Raw genomic sequence first — 7,934 nt, 5'->3', positions numbered from 1 at the left:
GTTGTACCGGAGTTGTGAAAAGTGTGATCACAATTTCGTGTACCACTTGCCTTGATAACTTTTTGTTTTAAAATACATATGTGAATAGTTAGTAATTTTGTTTTAAATTTTCTTTTTGTTTTGAATTGCATGTTTAAATTTTTTCTAATTAATTTTTAGATGGTTGAATTTGTAGATTTTTGTTTGTGCATATTACAAGTGCTTTAAATAGTCCATATTTTTATTTGGAAAATAAAATTTTCGATAATTTTAAAGTTTAATGTGAATAGTTGCATATTTTTATTAATTTTTTTTATATGAACTTTAGAATATTGGATAAATTTCTATTTAAAAAAAAATTTTCATTCTGTGCGTGCGTACGCACACTCTCATGTACGCTCTCTGCTCACAGCATTCACAAAGCATATGCATGCGCATTATTGCCCATTTTCCTATCCGTGCCTACGCACAAACGTTGGTGCGTATGCACTTTTAATTCAACCTCCTCTGTTGGGAGCACCTGCACAGTTGGTGCGTCCGCAGCCCCCTGTTCTTCCCTTCTCTTCTCTTTTCATCTTCTGTGAGCCAACCATTCACCAATCAATAAGCTTCCATCTTCTTCACTAGCCCAGAAACCACAGCGCCTCACCGTCCACCCACCTACAACCACCGGCGACCGCCGCAGTCGCCGTGCCCCTCACCCCATCTCTTTTTCCTCCTCTCTCATCTCTCTTTCCTCGTCTCTCACCCCTGTTCCCTTCTCGGCCCCTCTGCGCGACCCCCTACCCTCTTTGCGTGCTCTCAGCGCCGAACCAGTCGCCGAGCCCAAAAACCACCGCACCAACCCTAATCGCCAGCTCTCTTCTTCTCACGTCCCTTCGTCCTCTATCCTTTCCTCACGAACCAGAGGACCCCCCTTCCAACGTTTCTCTTTCTGAACCTTTCTCCCCACTCCGTTTCAAATCCCCACCACACACCTCCACCAGCCGCCTTCTTAGAACTGCAACCATCGCCATACCCCTGCTCCTCCGCAAGTCCAGAACCCACCGCGTCCCTCTCCCTCTTCTCAACTTCGCCGCGACAACTACCACCGCCGGCCGCCACCCAATTTTCCTCTCCTCCTTCTTCTTCCTTTTTCTTCTTCCTTTTTCTTCTCTCTCAGCTCGAACCAGAGCCCACCCTCCTCTTCCTCCTCTTCGCGGTACCTTCCCCTTCGGCTTCAACATCACATCGCAACCTTCCCTTCCTCGTCGATCCTGTCTCAATCTCTAGTCTCAACCACCTTGTCTAGCCCCTCCCTCTACCCTTTCCGTCACCGTCAGGTCCAGAGACCACAGGGTCTTCTTCTTCGCGCGCCTTCTCACCCCTGACCCTCTCGTTCTTTCTGGGTTGAAGAACAGAGCAAGTACAAGCTCTTGTTCTCTTCGTCTCAAGCGAGTTCCAGCTGCTGCGACATATCCCTTGTTTCTCGGCCCTGTGCCGCTTTCCCTCTCTGACGCAGACCTTGGCCGGCCATGCTGCCACTGTGCCAGCGTCACCACCAGGCCAGCTGAGTTGCTCCAGCCGTTCACTCACCATCATCAACCTTCTTCTTCCCTTCCCTTCCTCTGTTCCAATTCTGCTTCCTGGTTCACGTTTTTCTTTAATTGAGTTCTGTTTCAGTCACTAGTTTACTGCTAGTTAATTTTGTTTAGCTTAATTTAGTTAGAAATGCATGTTAGTTGCTTAGGTTGTTAGAGAATCTGGCGTGGATAGTGGATTTAGGTTTGTTTTGATTTATAATGCTGTTTGGAATGTTGCTTTTTCATTAATTTGCCCTATGCTGAATTGATTTGTTCATGCTGCTGCATAGTCTTATTGCTGCTCTACTCTTGCTGAAGGCTGTTATAAATTTCAATTGTGATTGCTGCTGAGTTCCTGTTTCAATTTGAACTTCATTGTTTGATTCAGTGATGCTTAATTGTTTGAACTCATGCTGCTTGTGATTGGTTGTTAAATTCAAAGAACAGAATGTTGCCCGGTTGTTAATTATTGCTTTTTCTTGTTGGTGGCTGGTTTTTGAAACGTACAATTCCTGGATATGACTGTTGCAGTGATATTGATTTTGATAAATTTCTGAATTCGAGTTGTTATTGCTGCTGGATTGTTCATTATTGCTGTTTTGAGGCTGTATCTTGGGCCATTATTTTCTCATTGCTGCTGAGTCCCTATTTCAAATTGAACTTCATTCTTGGATTGAGCTATGTGTAATTGTTTGAATTTTTATTACTTGTAATTGATTGCTGAATTCAATGAAAGGAATGCTGACTGAATCAATTACTGTTGTTCCTTACTGCTGTTTGGTGCTGTATGCTGGGCTATTGAGTGCTCCTTGGCTGTTTTTTTGGATTCATTGCTTATTTGTTTTGGCTGAATTGCTCATGGCTGTTTTACTACTGTATGTTGGCTCATTTGCTTACTTCCTATGGTTACATATATGATTTTTGTGTTTTTAATTGTCAATGAATTCATAGGAAGTCTGAATTGATTGATTGAAATTAGAAAATAGGCCAATTTTACTGCTGAAATGCTGCAGGATTTTTCCTAACCTTGTTTCATTAAATGACATCATCTTATTTGGTGCAACAAGATTCTATTTGACGGATTTCTATGTCAAAAAGAATCTTGTTTGCTAAATGGTTTTGGAAATTTCCTCAAGAGCTTCCTTACAAGCTTTGGTCAATTCTTTAACTTCTTTGCTTGTAAATTGTGTGTTCTCCTTGAGCATTGAATAAACCTTAATTGAGTTTCGAATTGACCACAAACTTGAAATTCTTTTAAAGGAAAAGCCTCTTTTGCATGCTCTCACAAGGTTGAAGATTTCCTTTTACCTATGTGACTAAGTTGATTCCTTTTCTCTTTGCCTAAATTACTTTCAGTCACATAGAGCATAAACTTTTCAATTCTTGTCTCAACCTTGTGACCTTCATGCTTCATTGAATTTGATGTTCGAATGTTCTTTGGCTTACTTGCTTCTCAATGTTTCTAACTTAGCCAACACCACATTGCTTCAAATTATGCCAATTTACTTATGATTGATATTTACTTAATTATGTGCTCTACACATACATGTGCATCACTTGTTTTGGCATTTTGAATTGTTGAGAAGTAAATACAAACTTGCTTGTTTTGAAACTTTAGAAACTTTTTGGAATTAAGGAACTTTTGACTATGCACCTAACTTTTGAATTTTTGCTTGGTTTCATTTCTTTAACTAATTTTTTTTCCTTCTTTTCACTTGATTTTCTACCTTTGCTTCCTTTTCAACTAATTTTTCTTTTTCTTTGCCTAACTTTTAACTTTGCTTGTCTTTTTCATCTAACTTTTCTTTTCACTTTCAATTAATCATTTTCCTTTTTACTAACATAACTTTTAACTTTTAACTTTCTTTTTACTTTTCAACTAACATTAACTTGTAACTTTTAACTATTTTCTTTCCCTTTGTGCATAGTAACAATGCTCCTTCCTTCTTTTATTCTTTGATAAACAAGCAAGTTAGCTTTCTCCATGTCCTGAATTTGATTGGAAGTTGTTTGTGTTTGATTTAATTTGATTCTCATGTATGCTTCCATTCAAATTTTTATTATCTGTTCACTTCATATGCTGTTTTGTAACTCAGCTCTTTCCTTTTCAGCACCACCATCACTCTTGTAGCCACTTTTGTATGGTGACACAGTGACGACTCCTTCCACTCAGCATGATCGTGAGCACCAAGGACGGTGCTACATTTTAAGTGTGGGGAGGTTGTCCAACTTCAGTAGCGCATTTTGGGTGAAAAATTCTATTTCCGAACACTTTTAGTTTTGTTTTTTCTTATTATGCTTTTTGGTTGTTTTGTATATATTTTATCTCTTTGAAAAAAATTTTCTTAGTTTATTGCACTTTCTTAGTTTATTGCACTTTTCAATTTTGCTTGTATATAACCTAGTACTATATTGTAGTAAAGCATGTTTTTAGATTTCCTTTTTTCAGCTTTTAGTTGTGATTGTGATTGGGATGATGTGATGATTGCACCTAGTTTGATTTCCTATACACTTGCTATTTTGGTTTGATTGAAATTTAGGAAATAAACTTAGGATTTTTGACTTTTTCATTCCAATCACACTATATACATATATAGAATAAATGTTAGTCAATTTAATGAAATTTCCAAGAAACTTACTTTTTATAAAGGGCATTGAAATTCAAATTGAATTGAGTTAAAATTTTTTGAAACTTGCATGATTTTTACATTGTGGAATATGGTTTTTGAGTTAAAGAACATACAACTTGTGAGTTTTGAGCCTTATTGTGTGGTTACACTATTTGACCACTTATTTCATTCTTGCGTGTTACTCTTCTCTATGATTACAACCTTTGGTTTGTTTAAGTCTATATATCCATTGTTTAATGTATTTTTATGCATTTGTGTGATTGAGGTCATTATTTCTTTATAGCTCACTTTACCCAAATAGCCTATCATTTCATTCACCTTTGTTTGCCACTTTGAGCCTTTTTAAACCCCTTTTGTTCTTTATATTGCCACATCATTAATCTTAAGCGAAAAACAATAATGTTCCTTACTTGAATCTTTGAATAGCTTAAGTTAAGTTAGTGAGTGTGTGTGTCAACTAAGTGTGGGGAAGATTTGGGAACATTGGTAGATAAAAATGTGTTTTATTCTTTGTTAAAAAATATTGGAAATTTGGGGTACATGCTCATATAAGACTATGGAAACCATATGCATTGATGAGTTGGTGTATATATTATGTTTAAAAAAAAGAAAAGAAAAGAAAAAAAGAAATAATGAAAAAGGGACAAAATTACCCCAATGAGTAAATTCAATAATAATCAATGCATATGTGATGGAATTGAATTTGATGCATGAGTGTGTGTATATGTAAAAGTGAGATTTTGGGTAGCTAAGTTTGATATTAGTTTATAGGTTGTGTGTGTGTGTGTGTTAGGTGATAATTTAGACTAATCAAAGATTCAAATGCAAGTTCACCTAGTCATATATACATCCTTACCTTTAACTTTAGCCCCATTACAACCTTGAAAAGACCTTATGATTTTTGCATATGTACATTAAATTTTTGTTGATTGGTTAGATGAAGAACAAACTTTAGAAAGCATGATTAGAGGAGAATTGAGTGAATTGACCCTAAACACTTGAGTGATTAGAGTGCATACACATATCCGGTGAGGGTTCAATCACACAATTCCATATTTTCACCTATGATCATTGTTTATCTTGCAAGTTTGTTAAATTCTTTTATATGACTCAATTCAATTGTGAATAGGATTTGGTTATAATTATTTTAGCCCTTGGTTGTATATAGATGCTTTTTTGAAAATTGATTTATTTGGAATAGTTAAATACATATAGATAGACTACATATAGATAGCTACATACTTATAGATAGATTGCATATAGTTAGTTACATTGAATAAATGTTGATTCTCCTTCTTGTCTTCCTTTGGTATAACATGAGGACATGCTTTTGTTTAAGTGTGGAGATGTGATGAATCCACATTTTACGATATTTATTTGCTCTATTTGGGTGGATTTCATCAACCTTTCTTGCATTTATCCATTGAAATAGCATAGTTTCATGATGTCTTCCTAAACTGTGCTTGAAAGTGAAAATATGCTCTTTAGGCCTTTTTATTGCTAAATTTCATTAACTTTGATACCATTTGGTGCCTTGATGCATTTGTGAAGTGATTTCAGATTTTCAAGGCAAGTTTGGGTTGAAGAAGGGAAGAAAGAGCATCCTAAAGGGGAGAAATCATGAAGGAAATGGAGTTTGAAAGCTACAACAAAGGTGTGTACGCACCAAATGTCGTGCGTACACACGATGGGAATTTTGTGCAACCGTGCATACGCACGACTGCATGCACGTGAGGTCATTAATTGCAAATCTCTGGGGCAATTTTTGGGCCTCCAAAACCCAGTCCAACTCATTTCTGAAGCTATTTCAAGCCAAAGGGAAGAAGGATGAAGGGAGAGCAATTAGGTTTAGGTTTTATCAGGTCATTTTCTAGAGAGAGAAGCTCCCCCCTCTTTCTCTCTCTAGAATTTAGGTTTTCCTAGTTTAATTTCCTTTACTTTTAGCTTTTAATTCTTGTTCTAGTGTAGTTTCCTTTATGTTTTCATGCTCTTTTGTCTTTATCTTCTTCATCTCTTTTGTTATTTCCTTTATTTTGTCGTTTTTATGTTTACGAATACTTTTGTTAATTTTAATTTCAATTAATGTAATTTATGTTTTCATGTTAATCCTTACCTTCTTTAGTTGTTATCATAGTTGTAAGAACCGAACCGGTGATCGAACCGGTCAGGTTACTGGTTCACTGGTTTATTGGTTCAACCGATAAATCGTTGGTTGAACCGGTAAAACCGGTTTCACATGAATAAAAATAGCAATCCTAAATTCCCTAGTTCCTATTCTCTATTCAGCAAGACAGCAACCTTAAATTCTTAAATAGTTAAATTCTCTATTCAGCAAGACAAGCAAATTCATATTTCATAGATTCAAATCAAGCATATAATCCAACAGTTTCATATTTCCAGTACAAATCAACAAAACATAAATTGATTTACATGAAAAATTTGATTTACATAACATGAAAAATGCAACAGCCAACAGTTTCATATTTCATGTCCTAATCCAACAGTAAATTTACAAGGAAATTCAACAAGCATATTCAACAAGGAAATTCAACAAGCATATTCAAGTGTAATGTATTCAACAGTTTCAAATTTCAACAAGCATATTCAACAAGGAAATTCAGCTTAACAGAACTTACAGTAACAGAACAGAGCAGAGTGTAATGTATTTCACACAACAATCATTAAACTTCAAGTGCAGAACAGAGCAGAAGCAGATTACAGAATTGGAGCAGTGGAGCTTACCTGTTGACAGAGTCACAGAGCAGTAGCACTAGAGCAGAAGGGCGACGGGGAGGGCGACTGGGCGAGGGAGACGGCGCTGGAATGGCGAGTTCGACTGCGCGCAACGGCCGACCGGCGAGTTCGCGAGTGGCGGATCTGCTGTTCGGAGAGGATGACGGGCTGAGTTGGTTGAGTTGGTTTCTTCAGAGCTCAGACCGCGAGACGAAGAGGATGACGGGCTGGGGGCTGGGTGAGTGAGGTGAGGGCGGCGGACTGGCGGAGGGTTGGTAGGGTTTCGCCGTTTCGCCGTTAGGGTTGGGGGGAATAGCCAAAAGGGGAGGGAAATTGGAACTGCAAACTGGGATCGGGTGGAGCGTGGGGCTGGTAGCCCGTAGGGCTTTTCTTTTTTTTTTTTTTAAAAAAAACCAAAACGACGTCGTTTTGGAAAAAGAATTAAAAAAAAAAAAATTTCCTGAACCGGTCGGTTAACCAAAAATCGCCGGTTTTCCGGTTTTTATCAAAACTGGCCGATTCAAAACGGTTCTATTCCTTATCCAGTTACATCACTCAACCGGACCGGTTCTGGGTCCGGTTCACCGGTTTTCCGGTCGAACCGGCCGGTCCGGTCCGGTTCTTACAACTATGGTTGTTATTATTATTTCCTTGCATTTGGTAGTTAGATTTTACTTTTAATGCAATTTAATATTATTTTAGTTTCATGCACACCAAGTGTTTGATAAAATACTTGGCTTAGTTTTTATCTAGTTTTTCTTCATTCTTGGCTTGGTTTTGAGATTTTGGTGACTCTTGAGTCATTGATGTCCATTCTTGTTTGATATATTAGAGTAGTTAGTTGATTTGGTTTCCTGACTCTAAGCCTCCCATTAATAGAGTTGGCTAAGACTTATGGATTGGAATCAACTATGCTTATTTGACTTATCCTTGATGTAGGGTTAACTAAGTAGGATTAACTCTTCATAATCATCATGTGTTTGTGGTCAATGGCTAGGATGGGTAACCTTAGCTCCCAATTCAGGCCAAG

At 37.3% G+C, this 7,934-nt stretch overlaps 1 long non-coding RNA gene across 1 annotated transcript; it reads left to right on the top strand.

Annotated features, from left to right (window-relative positions):
• Positions 1 to 356: 356 nt before the first annotated feature.
• Positions 357 to 4,820, top strand: LOC114926051 (uncharacterized). The gene is made up of 2 exons (XR_003816219.2): positions 357 to 1,607; positions 3,653 to 4,820. It is a non-coding gene; the product is annotated as an uncharacterized lncRNA (long non-coding RNA).
• Positions 4,821 to 7,934: the final 3,114 nt, after the last annotated feature.

This window comes from Arachis hypogaea, chromosome 20 (assembly GCF_003086295.3).
Source record: "Arachis hypogaea cultivar Tifrunner chromosome 20, arahy.Tifrunner.gnm2.J5K5, whole genome shotgun sequence".
In the NCBI taxonomy this organism is placed as follows: Eukaryota; Viridiplantae; Streptophyta; class Magnoliopsida; order Fabales; family Fabaceae; genus Arachis; species Arachis hypogaea.
This window is presented reverse-complemented; position numbering and strand designations above follow the sequence as displayed.